Source organism: Temnothorax longispinosus, chromosome 7, assembly GCF_030848805.1.
Source record: "Temnothorax longispinosus isolate EJ_2023e chromosome 7, Tlon_JGU_v1, whole genome shotgun sequence".
Taxonomy (NCBI): Eukaryota; Metazoa; Arthropoda; class Insecta; order Hymenoptera; family Formicidae; genus Temnothorax; species Temnothorax longispinosus.
Genome location: NC_092364.1, coordinates 9,975,988 through 9,992,063, shown reverse-complemented (window position 1 = coordinate 9,992,063; position 16,076 = coordinate 9,975,988). Strand labels below are relative to the sequence as shown.

At 35.7% G+C, this 16,076-nt stretch overlaps 1 protein-coding gene across 1 annotated transcript in view; it reads left to right on the top strand.

The window, feature by feature from the left end:
- The first annotated feature begins 3,757 nt into the window (after nt 1–3,757).
- The window catches only part of LOC139816067 (uncharacterized), a 233,700-nt gene continuing 221,381 nt past the window's right edge, over nt 3,758–16,076 (top strand). The window contains exon 1 of the mRNA XM_071783386.1: nt 3,758–3,881. The gene's annotated coding sequence lies outside the window, so the exon portion shown is untranslated. The remainder of the gene's footprint in view (nt 3,882–16,076) is intronic.

Below are 16,076 nucleotides of genomic sequence, written 5' to 3'. Positions count from 1 at the left end.
GCCCATAGTGGTTGGCCTATTGACTCGGGCAACAGAATCTCCTAAAACCTCCTTCAATATCTTTGATAATGCATCGGCCTTAGATGCACCATCCACTCCAGGAATCTCTATTATGATACCTCCATTTATTCCTCTACGAATTTTGGAGTTCTTGATGCCCAATGTTTCGAGAGCGATATTATCGCGGGCCTTCTTTAAAATGTCCGCGTATGAGGTCCCTGAATCGACACTAGTAATAGAAATGGCCGCAGATTTCGGAGGCCTACGTCGAGGAACTCCATGAAGGATTCTACCCGTACCAACAGATGTTACGTTGTTCCTGGGTGTGCCATTTTGAAGTTCTCGTTCCGACGTACCGTTAAGGTTGCCAGAAGCCGCCTTCGGGATGTTTCTGGTCCTAGCTCTTCTTGTGATTGTCTCTTCGGGGGGTCCGTCTGAGTGAACCGTAAGTTTCGCACGCAACTGTTTCTTGCGGTCAGCCAAATAGCTCATCTGCTTCTTAAGGGGATGCTGGAGCCGTAGCCGAACTCGATCGGCGTCGGTAAAGAAGACCGGCGAACTATATCTATCCTTGTATAGACAAAGATATAGACAAGGATAGCACGCTACATTGCACGCACACATACGCACGATGCACGTCGACATTATACTTTTATATTACGCTTCCAAATCTTGATTTGGAGGGTTTATCGATGTTTTTCTTGTTGTGCAATTCGGGGGAACTTGTTTTCGCGTTCGTACCAATGGTATATCTCTTATATGAAATACATCTTGTGACGAGCTGACAGCTCGCCGCAACTCGAGACGCCATATTGGGATAAAAGTAGGATAAGGAAATCTGTACTTCCGTAATTTTTTCTCGTTTTCTATATAAAATCAGAGTTCCCCCGAATCATTAATGTATGTACTGCAATTCTGGAGAAGGATTTTTAATTCTGTCAAATTAATACGACGCTACGTGCCGACAAAAAATGCCGGTAAAACAGACGGCTCCAGCATCCCCTTAATTTCATTTATTTCTAAATCGATTTCCTCACTTTCTGCCTCGTTAGTAGAGAGGACAGTTCCAGGAGGGTCCAATCATATCTTAGCAAGTTTTCCGATGTTTTGTACGGGAAGAGCACCCGATTTGCTATTACTAATATCGGGAGTCCGTTTCCTGGAGTTGATGTCGGATTGGGAGTCGGTATTTGATCCACTAGAGGGTACTCGTATTCTTTTGTCGCCCTGCAACATCTGATTTCTAGTCACTCTAGGTTTAATTGTCGTCCGAAGGAGGGGAGAAAACTCTTGCCGCTCTTGATAATGGTACGTCTTCCTAGATTCTTCAACGGGCACCGTCTTATTCCGAGGAGATCGCGGTGCGGGTGTAGGAAAGCCCGAGGTAGTACGGTGAGCTTCGAGTTCACTTCTCAATTTATCATTTTCCTTCTGCAGCTTAATGTATCGGGTGTCAGAAGAAATCAAGGTCAGCTCGGCTTTCTCGAGTCTGGTCAAGCGTTCTCGAAGGGAGTCCATCTCCTTTTTAAGCATGGCATTTTTTTTCTTGATTAAGGATTGCTTTTTCTTATTCTTTTCCTCCTCACGCTTAAGTGTCCGCAGTTGCGCAGAGAGCTCCAGATTTTGGGCTCTCAAAGAGGGGGCGTCTTCAGTTGATTCCAATCGAGAAAAGAGGATGGAGAAGACTTTAGAAATATTACCTACACAGCACAGGATATTTTGAGGGACATTTGTGCATCCGCTGGATATTCACCGGATATTAAATATCCACTGGATATCCACCGGTTATTGAGATATCCCACTTTATCTGTAGGACGTCCCTCAGATAAAGTGTGCTGTGTGGGAATAAGCCATGCTTAACGGAGCCACTTAGTGGCCCCTGGAAGCTTTGACTCCCCGAACGGATCATCTCAATCTTCTCGAGTATCTCTGATGTGAGTTCCGACAGTTTTCCCGTATCCAAGTTGTTTAATTCTTCCGATGGCACAATCTCCATCCTGGTTATACCATCTAAAGAGACTGGCGACTGTACTGGATCTTTTGTTTTAACACGAGATGGCTTGGGCTTTTTTATAGGCCTGGAACCCTTAGTCAAGGGTGTTGTCTCTATCGAGCACTAAGAGAGAGAAGATGTCTCCGCCTTCTTCTTTGACATCGTTATTATTGTGTCTCTAGCTGAGATGCTCTCGCTCCGATTATCCACAATCATCGTGTCGTCTTCGTTGTGTCCAAGTTTGGTTCTCACGTTAAAGGGGACGTAGTCTTCATCATCTGCCTCATTACCACGATCCGTTTCCGATACAAGATCGGGTGAAGCAGGACGATACATATAATCCGAGTATAAAATATTCCTTGCTAAGATGACAGCCGGATCAATCTCCGTGGATCCCTGTGGTCGAGCGAGTACGTCTCCATCAGGGCCACTAATGGCCACACTATCCTTCTTATTTATTGCCCATTCTGGACGTAGATTAGTCAACGCCGGCAGAGTCTTCTCGGTAGCATTCATGCCACCGGTGCCCGAGGTCAACACCGGTGGTAGTAACTGTTTTGGAAGCCCATCGCTGGATCCCGGAAATTCCGACGACACGGGGAGTGCTGGGACTGCACGCTCTCCGCGCCGACCCCTGGATGTCCGATCGGGTGATACCCCCAGGGTTGGGGTGGTAAGGTTTCTTCCTGTATGTTGTCCATTCATGAAGGTTTTGGTTTTTTATTGGGGTGGCCTTCCCCTAGGACAGACGGCTCACAAGAGGATTACGCACTGTCCAGGTGCGCATCCTACAATCAGATGGACGATTGCAATTTAAACTTTAACCCTACGCAACCTGTGAGCAAAGCGCAGGGAGAATTCAAAAATTGCTCAAAATGATGAGCCCGTATACTTAAGACTTGATGTAATATAAACATGTATATCAATCATCCATGAAAATTCCAGTTAATATTATATTTCTATCGCAGCATATCTATCATACGTTAGCAACTTTCGAGTTACGATAAGTAAAGCAAATTTTACAATATAGTATAGTGAATTTCGTGTTTCATATTTCCGCGTTTTCATATTTCGTATTTCCATATTTGCATGTTTTCATATTTATATTTCGTACTTATATTCATGTTTTCATGTTTTCATATTTTTATATATACAATATGATTATATATGAGTTTATATAATTTATATATAAATTATATATAAGAAGCATTTATTCATGTAAATTATATATGATTATATATAATCATATATAAACTTTAAATTCGGATTATCCAATAAATGGCATTCGATAGGATTCGTTTCTCGCATTTAAAATTTGTCGAACAGTGGTATAAAAACGGTATCAAGAGACACGGCACTGTCTCACGTCAAGCAGTGCCAAGTTATAATATATAGAATAAATCATTTCACTTTTGATTTTACAGCTTTTGAAAAAATATACATCTTAATTTATTGATGCTTTATTATCGAAGTTAATAGTTCTTTTTTAATATATATGATATTGACTATATATGATCATATATAATTATATATATTTACATAAATAATATTATGTTTTCATATATGATTATATATAATTATATATGATCATATATAGAGACAAAATTTATATATAATTGCATTATGTATAATTATATATATTTATATATAATTATATATAATCTTTTTTTCCCGGGAAAGCAGTTCTTGGTATTTTACCATTTGGTATTGTCTACCCGTAGTTGTGGACATTTATCGTGTCGCTTGATCAGCTTATGCTAGAGAGACAGAAATAATCGAAGTTACAATGTTTACACAAAGGTTTTCTTTACACAAGTAGCTCTTCTTGTGGTGACAACGGTAAAGGTTCTTTCAGTTGTCATACGCACGTTCTCCAATCCATCGAAAGGTACGTAATAAATAGATAAAATTATTTTTTATCTTTCATTGGAAGCATAATATTAGAATCTCAATGCAAAAGTACTTCCCAATATATTCTTAGTTTTCATACAAAAAATGGCACAGTCAATTATAATTTCATAATGTTACACGTTAATCTTATTAATATGTAATCAGTTAGAAAACATTACTACAATTAATTATTAGTACATTTTTGTGTAGATAATATTATTTTTTCTTAGAAGGAAGTTAAGTCTTTCTAAAACACAAATCTGTTTATAAATAAATATTTTATAAACATTTTTGAATTTTATTATCATATATATTATTATCGTATTTTATTATTATTTATGTAAATGCGTTGTAGCATAAAATTAAAGATTTATACAATATGAGAGAAATTTTGATTGTATTTCCAATTTAAATCTAAAAAAATATACAAATATACAAAAGAATACAAGAAGGTATAAGAAGAATATTAAATGCAACGAAAATTGTGTTTGCCAATATAATTAACATTAGATATAAATCACTGGATTGCGATTACAGATATAGCTCATGACATTATTGACGTAAAAGTTAGATATTACTCGTCGGATCGATGAAGTAGCAACTGCGTTTATGAAGTATGTATGTACTAATATACATCGGATGTGTTGAGAGGATGATTGCATATGTATTGGGTTGGCCAATAAGTCCGTGCGGTTATTTATAAGTAACATTTATAAGTAAAAAACCGCACGGATTTATTGGCCAACCTATTACATGTAGAAGTATGAGATACATATACATATACAGGATAAATTGTTTCAATATATAACTCAATTATTTCATTTCATTTTACACTACAAAATGTTTTAGATAAAAGTTTTATAGATTTAAAGAAAAAAATGTGATACGTATAATAAATTTTTCACGGCATGTACCTTTTATGAAATATGAGCAGCATTTACATTTTTGTAAATGCTGCTCATCGTATGATTTTTTATATGATTTTCTTATGGAATTCTTTTTATATAATCCAATTCCTCTATCTTATACAGGATGTTCCAGGTCAGATCAATAAAACTTCAGGGTCTTATAGGAAATTGAATTTGGAACAAAAAAGTTCCTACAAACACATTGGTCTGGAAACGCTTCGTTGAAAAGTTATAGTTATTAAACCGAATAAGTAACATTTACTTCGCCAGTCAATAATTAACATAATTGAGAATTTAATTGACTATACTGGCAATGATTATAATCGTGGTAACGATTATAATCGTCGTGACCCTGGCTGAGGTAATACTTTTCGCAATAAATTTAATTATTTAATTAAGATGCTTATATTATAAGCATCTAAAATTACATCAACTTTAGAATGACCAGAATCCTTGGTCGAAAGTCGGTGACGATTTGTCACGACGATTATAACTGTTACCACGATTATAATCATTGCCAGTATAGTCACTTAAATTCTCAATTGTGTTATAGTTATTAACTTCAAAAAATCACGTTTTTTTGTGATTTTTAAAAATAACCCTTCAAAACTCTTTATTTATTTGAAAAAAGTATTGAAATAAATCTTATATGGGTAATTAAATAACAAAACTAAATTACACCAATTTCATTTAATTTTGATTGGACATTCAAAACAAAATAAGCTTAAAACAACGAAAAAAGCAGAAACTTGCAAAAATCACTTTTCGACACAGTATAAGTAAGAACAGTAGGTACACTCCGTCAAGAAGTTGGAAATAAATATGGCGATTTGCACAACTAATAACATGGCGATTGTCATGGTAACTGCATGATAACTGAGATAATAAGAAAATATCATAGACGTCTATAGATGCGGGGGTTTCCGAGATTGCTAATTACGAATCCGGCATCAAAATCGTAAAATGTAAAATCACAGATCAAATATGACAAAAAAGGGTGAAAAATTCAACTGATTCATATGAAATAAGTTTTCGCGGAATTGGAAGGGTTGAATGCAATGAAGTAATAAATCAAATATGATTGCGTTTATAACCCGGGAAAAAAAACCTCTTATTTATTCATATTAGTTTATATTAGTGGATGTATGATTATATATGGTCATATAAGAAATGGAAAGATAATCTTGAACAATATTATATGGCTAAACCTCTTTAAGTATAACTTTATATGGTCATATTTGATCTTATATACTAATATATTATTATGTGTGATCATGTAAAAGTATATTTATAAGGTTAAAGATAATTAATAAAATATATTTGAGCAACCCAACTGTCCAAAATTTCTCGTTTATAACCCAGTAAACAATTTGTCAGCAAATTGTAACCAAATTGACACCAAATACGCGCAAAACTTGTCGACAAATCTGGTGCGATCTGTGTCTGCAATACGCTTGTGTTTTGCTAGCAAAACTTGTGTACATGACTTGACACCAAATTGACGCCAAATATCGAGCAAAACAGGGCAGCAAAAGTTCAACGGCAAATTTGCGCTATATTGTGAACAAGGCTTGCCAACAAAAGCTCGACAGCAAATTTGTGCCAAATTGCGAGCAAACCTTGACGAAAGAACTTGACGCCAAATTGACACCAAATACCGAGCAAAGCTTGCCAGCAATCTAATTGCAAATTGTTGACAAATTGCTATCAAAGTTTGTTGGCAAAACCCGACGCCAAATTAATATCAAATATCAAACAAGATTTGAGAACAATACTTAACAGCAAATTGGCACCAAATACAGAGCAAATCTTGTTGACACAGGTTGACGCCAAATTGCAGCAAGCCTTGTTACGTAGCCATTAATAAATACTAAAATATATTTTTTAGGGAAAATTAAAAGCATTAAATTATAAAAAAACATACCTATAATTTTTTATTGATTTACAATTTTATTGATTTATTGATAAATTATTTTTTATATATGTTAAAAGAAATCTTTATATATTTATAAAACATTATAAGACATTTATAAAATCTAACGGTGGCAATAAAATAATTAATTATATATTAATTACAGTAAATGTTATACAATGTGAATTTATAAATTTATAAAATACCTTTATGGAAAAATTTTTTTCCTCATTGTTCTTTTAGTTCTCATTGTTCTTATCACTATTCTCGCAATTTTCAGAGTTATCATCGTTGTCATCTGAATGAGCCTCGTTTGCCGGTGTGTCTGTTAATGTTAAATATATCTCTATAATTATCGTTATTCTCGAAATCAAAGTGTTCAGAGTAGAGGAGACTGGGGCTAACTCGACACTATTTTTTTAAAGGCAATTTTTAATATTTAATTAAAATTTTTAGGCAAATTCAATGGTATATATTTAAAGAGTGTTTCTTCAGGTACAAAATTGATTCAGAAAGTTTTGCTGTACGTCGCTTTGTTTTGCCGCTAAGAAAAAAAGTGACGCAAAGACAAATTTTCGAATTAAAAAATGCCGGGGTAAACTCGACACCCCGCAGGGGCAAACTCAACACTTTGTTTGATCGACACAATTTGATCTGGAACTTATTTTTTGCTGTCTGAAAATAAAAATACATTGTTTATTGTGTACTTAAAAAGTACAAAAATTTGGAATAAAGTAGCTAGAACAATTATTTAAAATAATGAGATAAAAAATTGTTGAACTTTCAATTATCTTCATCTAAACTCATGTCTGAAAAACAATTAATGCAGGTAAACTCGCAATCGGACGTGCGCATACATTTGTCATGAGCCATACGGCTGCATGACAAGCATCGTTTGTTACTGGGAGCCGACGAAACGGCGTGGTGTTAACTTTGCCCCGGACGTCGTTTTTCACTTTTGTCATTTTAAAAACATGAAAATTTTAAAAATGTCCAAAAACGATTATTGGATTCATATAGAGATAGAGCATCAAATTTCCCATGAAAATTACTTACATATAGGTTTGCAAGAGTAAAGCTCGATGAAAGAGTAGAAATTTTCGAGAGATCAGAAAAATTACTTTTCACCATCAAAAACGCTTATGTCGCGCTAAAAATTACACCATAACTTAGAATGTCATCAAATCGTTGATAATACCAGCACATAAAGACACATTTACAGTAGAAAAAACAAGTTTCTGCGATAGATTTAAATTAGCAAAAAGTCTAGTGTCAAGTTTGCCCCGGTCTCCCCTACACAAAATGATCAGAATTATTATTAAATTCAGAATGGTGAGAAAGTTCAGAATGATAAAAAAGTTAAGAATAATGAGAAAGTTCAGATTCTTTTTGATTATGAAGAAAATCTGGTATTACGGAACTTTGGCTTTTTTAACGGAAACATGTGCTTGCTGAATATGCGATTGATCGAATTCAATTAAAGAATCTGTTGAATTGAGTTTTTCTACAACTTCAACATTCACTTTCTGCCTTTTAACTTTCTTGGAAAGCTTATGAAACGGTGTTTTTTTGGCATGTTCTAAAATAAACTGCAAATAAATTTAAATGCTATGTTTACATAAAATACATATATTTCAAAATATATACTATCTTTACTCTTTAAAAACATTTATTTTTTCAGATTTTCTACTGCACAATCACTATAACAAATTTGTTAATGGAAAAAAATATTAACTAAATTAAAGAAACTAACAGTACAAAATAAACTATAGGATAGAAGGCTGGCTGATTTTTGAGTTATAAAAAGGTCATCAACTTAAAGAATGAGAACAAGTGTTCATAGGCAAATGGCCCCATTTTTTTTGCATTTGATTTTGGTCATAAAATAGGTACCAAACGAAAGGTCTCGTCAATCTGATTACAGATATGTCAGTCTCAGAGCGTACCTATTTACCGTTCCAGAGATATCGGGCTCCAAAAATTCCAAAACCGGCGAAACCAGTAGCGCAGAGACCACGAAAGCTATCGGTCTCCTCAAAAAGACAATAAAGATTATTCTCTCTGACCCGAGTCCCGAGTCGTATATCCTACCCCGAGATTGACATTACCGAGATCGTTCATAACAGGCATCATCTATTGGTTTTGGAATTTTTAGAGCCCGATATCTCTGGAACGGTAAATAGGTACTGTACACGCTCCAGTAAGAACGTAAAATCGTACTGGTTATTAAGAAAACTCAACTAGTTTAATTCGTTTGAAAAGTAACCTTTCGATATATTGATTGAATATAATCTTTAGAACTTTGAGAGTATAACGCGGTATTAATATACATCACATATAAATGAAATACATAGTTTAAGTATCAGGAACTTAATCATTAATAGTCCGTTTACTTTAATAAATATATATCCGTTGCTGGAGATATTTCTTTCATAAATTCCAACACAATAATTACGCAAGATCAATTTTACTTAAACAAATTAGAAGCACTGAGAATCATTGAATATTTGTAACGCATAAGAGAAAACCTTGAAGAACAAATTATATTTGTGAAAGGACCATTAATGCAAAACATTTCAAAATACAATATAATACAAGTATAAATTCAAAATATAATTAATATATATAGAAGAAATGGAACAATGCATGAATTAATTTGGTATCTTTCTAATGAAGGAAATAGATTTCTGAGAAATCAGTGTTCAAAAAAATAAGTGGTTCTTAACCAATAAATATACCCTTTTTTCCTTTGGTAATTCAATGCATTAATCCATAATCAACATGACATATATTCATATAGATATCATCAATCGTGCATAACATGGTTTAACCATTGGATAATGTTTCTGAAATAATTCTTCGTTTCGAATGAACTTAACGATATTCAACTTATGATAAAGAAAGAATATACTGACTATTGAATCGCAATAGAGTACATTAAATAATGTGAACATGTACTATTTTACGAAATATTAACTTTACAGTTTCGATGAGTTAATTCTCAATTAATATCTTAACGAATCCTTACAATCTTTATACAACATACGTAATTTTACAATGAAAAGAAGCGAATATACTAAATACGCGTGGTTGCAACCAAATTCTTTTTATACTTGATTACTCAAGTGAAATGAGAAGAATCTTGTCTTAAACAGTGGCCACCGATTGATCGAAAATATTGGATTGAATGCCTTGCCGAAACGCAAGAATGGTTGTTATACATCCAAAAATCCAATATGAAAGAAAGCTCTCGAATATTCTGGAACCAAAGATAGTCATTACTAACGTTTGTAGCGACTCTATCAGTGGTCCCCTTACGAATAACGAGAGTTACCTGTGCGAGCTTTCACTTTACGTGAAAGCTGACTCCAAAGAGGAGGAATACCGCCCTTCAGATGAAAAGTCGGAAATATATTTCCATCGAATGTATTCTGCAATCGTCCTTCCTTCTTTAGTAATGGCGGATGCCTTTTCCTTATATCTGGCAATAGCAGATAATTTTCCAGTGTCGGTAGTCGCCTTTCCTTACGTCGTGCTGCCGTATGTAATATATTCGTCGTTGTAATTACGATTGAGTATAACTTGAAACGATTGATTTAACAAATCAATCTCCTTTTTACAAAGAATAGTAGAAACGGGTAAAATACACGACACGACTCGAAACGCGCGACTTTTGTGGACGAAAGATGTGGATATAATGACGATCGTGAACGAAAGATATTGATACAATGACGATCGTTGCTACGCAAGCTCGATACTTCCGTAATGAACGCGGAAGTCAGGTATCGCAGCGCCATACGGACGCGGAAACCAAGTATTGCAGCGCCTTTGCGTGCGAAACATACGCACTACCAATGTCACTAGACCCATGTATGAGTCTCTATAGAGTGTTTACGTAGAGTGTTTACGGAATCAGTTGCTTACTGGCGAATATCATAGATGGCAACACGCCATTTTTCATTCGTCGATAAATCGCTGTGTTTTCAACAGGTACACTCTGAGACTGACATATCCGTAATCAGATTGACGAGACCTTTCGTTTGGTACCTACTTCATGACCAAAATCGAATGCGAAAAAAATGGGGCTGATCTTGTTTTCACTCTTTAAAAACAAAATCTCGTTTAATTAAACAAATTTTAAATACAATTAATGTTTTACGTTTCGACTTTATATACTTAGTCTTCTTCAGAAACCTGATACATAAGAGATAATACATAAAAAAAAATTAAAAAATAAAAAAAAATAAAATTGCTATAGATAAAAAGGATAAAGAATAAAGCCGCATACTTTGGACTGATTTGCCAGAAACGTAGATAAAATCTACACTATGACATAGTATAGACCTTAGCCACAATTAATGTATATACGAGTTGTCAAAAATAAAATAAAATAAGTCAAGTAATAAAATTGTTACTATTATCTATGCTGTTGTTATTATTATCAAACAATATTATTTATTATTTGACAGTGTAAAATTGTAATGCATATATTAAAATTACATTAGGGCTAGAATATAAACCAGAGCCACAAGTATGAGAGCAATACCAAGATCTCAAGACGAGAATTAACCAGATCTTACAGGACGGAATTAAGGAGTCTGGATTACTGATTGAAATCAAAGTAAGAAAAGAAAAGAGAGGGGGGCCTCTGCATTTGTCTACGAGATCAATTCTAGGGCTAGAATATAAACCAGAGTCACAAGAATGAGATCAATTCCAAGATCTCAAGAGAGAATTAACCTTACAGCGCCCCTTGTACTACTACGATCAATGTCGATCTTCCAATATGGCGTCCCAAATGAGAATATCGGAAGAGCCCTGCTCGCTGGACTGGACTCCTTGCCTCAATCCTCCCTCTCGGACGCAAGCTGCCGCAGCTCTCCTTTTCTTGGCGGTGAGCTCTCCTTGGGAAGTCGAATCTCGCTCGGTTGGTCTCCAAATACGTGCCGCTTAGCTCAATCAGTTACGAAAGAAAGAAAACGTACTCTTCTCGTCCGAAGAAACGCAGCAAAAGCGGCCATGACACTGAACGAGAGCGAGGAAGGAGGTGGGGGCGCTTTGAAAGTGGCGACTCATGCGTCGCGCCATCTGAATGAAACGATTGGGCGTTTGCAAAACGCGAAGAAATTCGAGCGCGTCAATTTGTTCTTAAGTTTTGGTGTTAGGTTTAGTCAACAAACTTTAACAGCAATTTGGTACCAATTTGTTATCAGGTAGTTGCTAAAAGCTTTGTTCGGTATTTGGCGTCAATTTGTTCTCAAGTTTTGTCACCAAAATTTGCTCAATATTTGGCATTAATTTGGCGTTAGGTTTTGTCAACTAATTTTAGCGGCAATTTGATGCCAATTTGTTATCAGGTACTACTAAGCTTTGCTCGATATTTGGTATCAATTTGGCGTCAATTGTGTACGCATGTTTTGCTACGTATTTGCTAGCAGTTTGTCGACAACATTTGATAAAACAAATTTTGATGCAAATTTGTACCATTTCTGAAACCAAAATTTGTAGCAAGTATTTGGCATTATTTGTTCGAACAGACTTGGCTATCTGGGAATATTTCATTTTAGAGATAGTCGATTCAGTCATTGTTGAAGATAAGTACCCTTATGGAAAAATACATGATGATTAACCTTCAATTGACGGTCCGAAATCACACTCAACTTTAAGGGTTTTTCTTTGGATGATGGTTAACCTTCAAGTGATAGTTAATCTTCAATTAATGGTTAATCCTTAAAAATGACGGTATAAACCCTAAAAATATGAACCCTTAAATGAAAGTAATACCCAAAGAGAATAAACCCCATATTTAAATGTTCTTAATTTGCTTCCGTCGATAATACATACCCGTAAAAGAGAACATCACTAGACACTATGCAAAGTTTATATATATATAATAAGGTTTTATTTCGTGTGCCAATTATTTCCACCAATTATCTCAGAAAGTATTGGTTTATTGGCAAAGTGTTTCAGATAAAAGTTGAAAGGGGCTAATAGACGATCTTATTAGATTTTGGATCCAGGGCCTGTATTGAGCCCAATATCCCAGCGAGAAATGACCCATTGAATCGACGTCTAATTGACGTTGAAAACGTATATCGAAAAGTAATTGAAATATTCATCGATTTTGATTAATTTATGGCACAACTTTTGATGACTTTTCGACTCAGAATAAATCGATTTCGACTCGATATTGATTATTATTTCCTCACTGCAGATATGGGCCGATTCACCGTCTCCGATTAACATGATCTTCCGATTAAACTCTTTGGCTCTTTCTAAGGGGGTGGGGGGAGATCCATAAACTTGCAAGTTGCGAGAAGGAGACGGATTAATTAATGAAGGGGATTATTTAAAAATGGGAGAATATCTCTTGGAGATTGAAGAAAAGTTTCCTCAATGTATTTGACTAAATAAAAGGCTTTATTAAAGTACAATCCGCAATGGGGACGGCGAGATGACAAGCTCAGCGCAGAGGGCAGCACCAAAAATGGAGACGTGTCATAATGTTTACGTTTAATGAGTGGAGAGGTTTGGAGAATTTTTTAACATGCCGGGGGAATGTGTGTGGCATATGGATGTAGGAATAAGAGAGGGCATCGGTTCCCGAGGGACAAGATGATGAAAAAAACGGTGGATCACTGCTATAAAACGCGAGGATTTATGTCTGAATACAAATTTGCTGTGCACAAACTACTTTAGACCTGAGGATTATATTACCTCCGGCTTTGAAAGTGGTGAGTTTACAATAAAATTAATAGACATATAATGAAACATATGTTTAGTCGTGAATTTATTTGGACATAAATCCTCGCGTTTTATAGCAGTGATGATCCACCGTTTTTTCATCATCTTGTCATTCTTGTCCCTCGGAACCGATGCCCTCTCTTATTTTTACATCCATATATGCCACACACATTCCCGGCATGTTAAAAAATTCCGAAATATTCACGTTTATGTACACAGATTTTCTCGTTAATAATATGCTCGGTACTTGATGACAGCTCGGTGGGTCTCCCATTTCGCTAGCGCCCCTAGCGGCTAAGAGTGCCACGCGCCGTCCCCATTAAATATTACATGGTTAATATTTTGCATTGGGTTGCCGCAAGGGCAGCGTTCGGCTAATGACAAAGAACGAGACGTCTGTCGTAGCGTGGACATAAAGTAAAGCATACATAGAAAAACGTAAGACGTAAAAGACTGTAAAATATATAGCCTTTTGCGACTTACGTTATTCTCTATACCTTATTTTAGTCTATTAACAGCCTTCCGAAGTTCCGATCACGGACTTATATCCAATTGCAGCACTATTGTTTGGCGCCGTCTTATGGCGCGTATATATTATTTTTGTAATACATTTCCCGGGAAAAAAATCTCTTATAATGTCTTATATAATCATATAAGAAGCGATCTTATATGCTCATATATGAATTTTGGCCTGATAAGAACTTATATGGTCATACATAATTATATAAGATTATGTAAGGACATATAAAAAATATTTCTTATAATGCTCATATAAGAAGTGATCTTATCATATATGAATTTTGGCTTGATAAGAGTTTATATGGTCATATATAATTATATAAGATTATATATAAGGACATATATATTTAAATAAATTTTAGAAAATTGTTATATATTTTCAAATGTTATTTTTTAAGCGTGCTACTTTATTATAAGAGTGGACTTCACGATATAACTGATACAAAAATTGTGTCGCTCCAAGACAGCGTCGCGCGAGAATAGCGCGAGACAGTGTCGTGTCTTTTTGATGCCGTTCTTATAACACTGTTTGTCAAATTTTAAATACGAGAAACAGATCACATTGAATGCCATCTATCGGATACTTTGAGATGCAATATTCTGATCTGATCATATATAATCTTATATGACTATATCATTTCATATACGATTATATTATTTTCAGTTTAAATTATAAGGTATGTTTGCAAAATAATACGATTAATATATTTGTTTATAAGAACTATAATATATATTATATAACAGTTTTTTTCACGAATTATTACTGGCAATTTCACTGTTTACAAAAATATTTAATAAAAATTAATATGTTAATTAAAAAAATTAAGTATCTTATGCAAAATTAAAAAAAAAAGAAAACTTAAAATAACATAAGCAATGAGAAGTGCCGTTTTTGGTCGAAGCGAATCTTGATGCTTAATAATATTTCACAATATCAATTATTATTAAATAATTTCATGAAAGGGGCTAGCGAACCAAGCTCGTTTGTAGTGCTTTATAATTATATCTTACAATCGACGAATAATATTTCAATAACTGCGAGCCGATAAATATCGGACGATAGCTGGATTCAGTCCGACATTTATCGGCTTGCAGTTATTGAAATATTATTTGTTCGGGCGCGTAGTGAGTACGCCGAACGGAACGCCGGATCCGTCCAGAGAAGACGCGAGATCTCACGTGCGGCTCCGCTTTGTTTTTTCGATTAAGTAACGGCCTAGCCTTGCAATTGAACGCGAACTAGCTCGCTGGATCAGGGATGCGATGGAAGGCCCAAAGACAGTAATTAGCTTATAATATAAAATAAAACGTTTATTCGATATGATAGATATAAAGTGACGAAGCGCGGTACATACAGAAAATAATAGTGCTGATGCACTCGGCGCGATTTGACGAACTCACGGAGCGCGGTCCTTTACAAGATGCATACGGAAGCGCGGTGTTTCAGCATGATCTCTACTACTCGGCGCGGTACATGGCACGGTATTAGCACGCGGGCGGTGACGCGATAGGTATAGCGGAGGATTGCGGATTTCCGGGGCTATGGTAACGAGAACCCTCGTTACGAGGCCGAGCACACTCGACCCCGCTTGACCGTGGCCGTCGGGAGTCGGGAGTGAGTTTATCGGAGTGCGGGGACACCTGAGAACTCTCGGTCGGAGCTCAGACTCTGGACCCCGTTTGGTGTGTCCCCTGGGAGTTTGGATGGTAGGCTTCGTCGGGAGCAGCGGAAAGCTGTCGTGAAGACGAAGTGCCGGCTCCTGTCGGAGCGCCGGCTTAAATACCCCGGCGCAGCGGGTTCGTTGGAAGGGAGGCCGGTTGTCAGGCGAGCCGCGTGGGGATATGCTGACGCGCGCTCGCCTTTGGCGCGGATCGGCTCCCTCCGGCGTTTCCGAACCTATACATATTATTTCGCGTGAAAAGCAGAAACGGGGAAAAGTATAATACATGTAACGGACAGATACAAATTTTACAATAATCAATTGCGGGAATCCCCAACATTATTCGTCGATTGTAAGATATAATTATAAATTACTACGAACGAGCTTGGTTCGCTAGCCCCTTTCATGAAATTATTTATAATATGCGAACATGACAAACTAATCGTTTA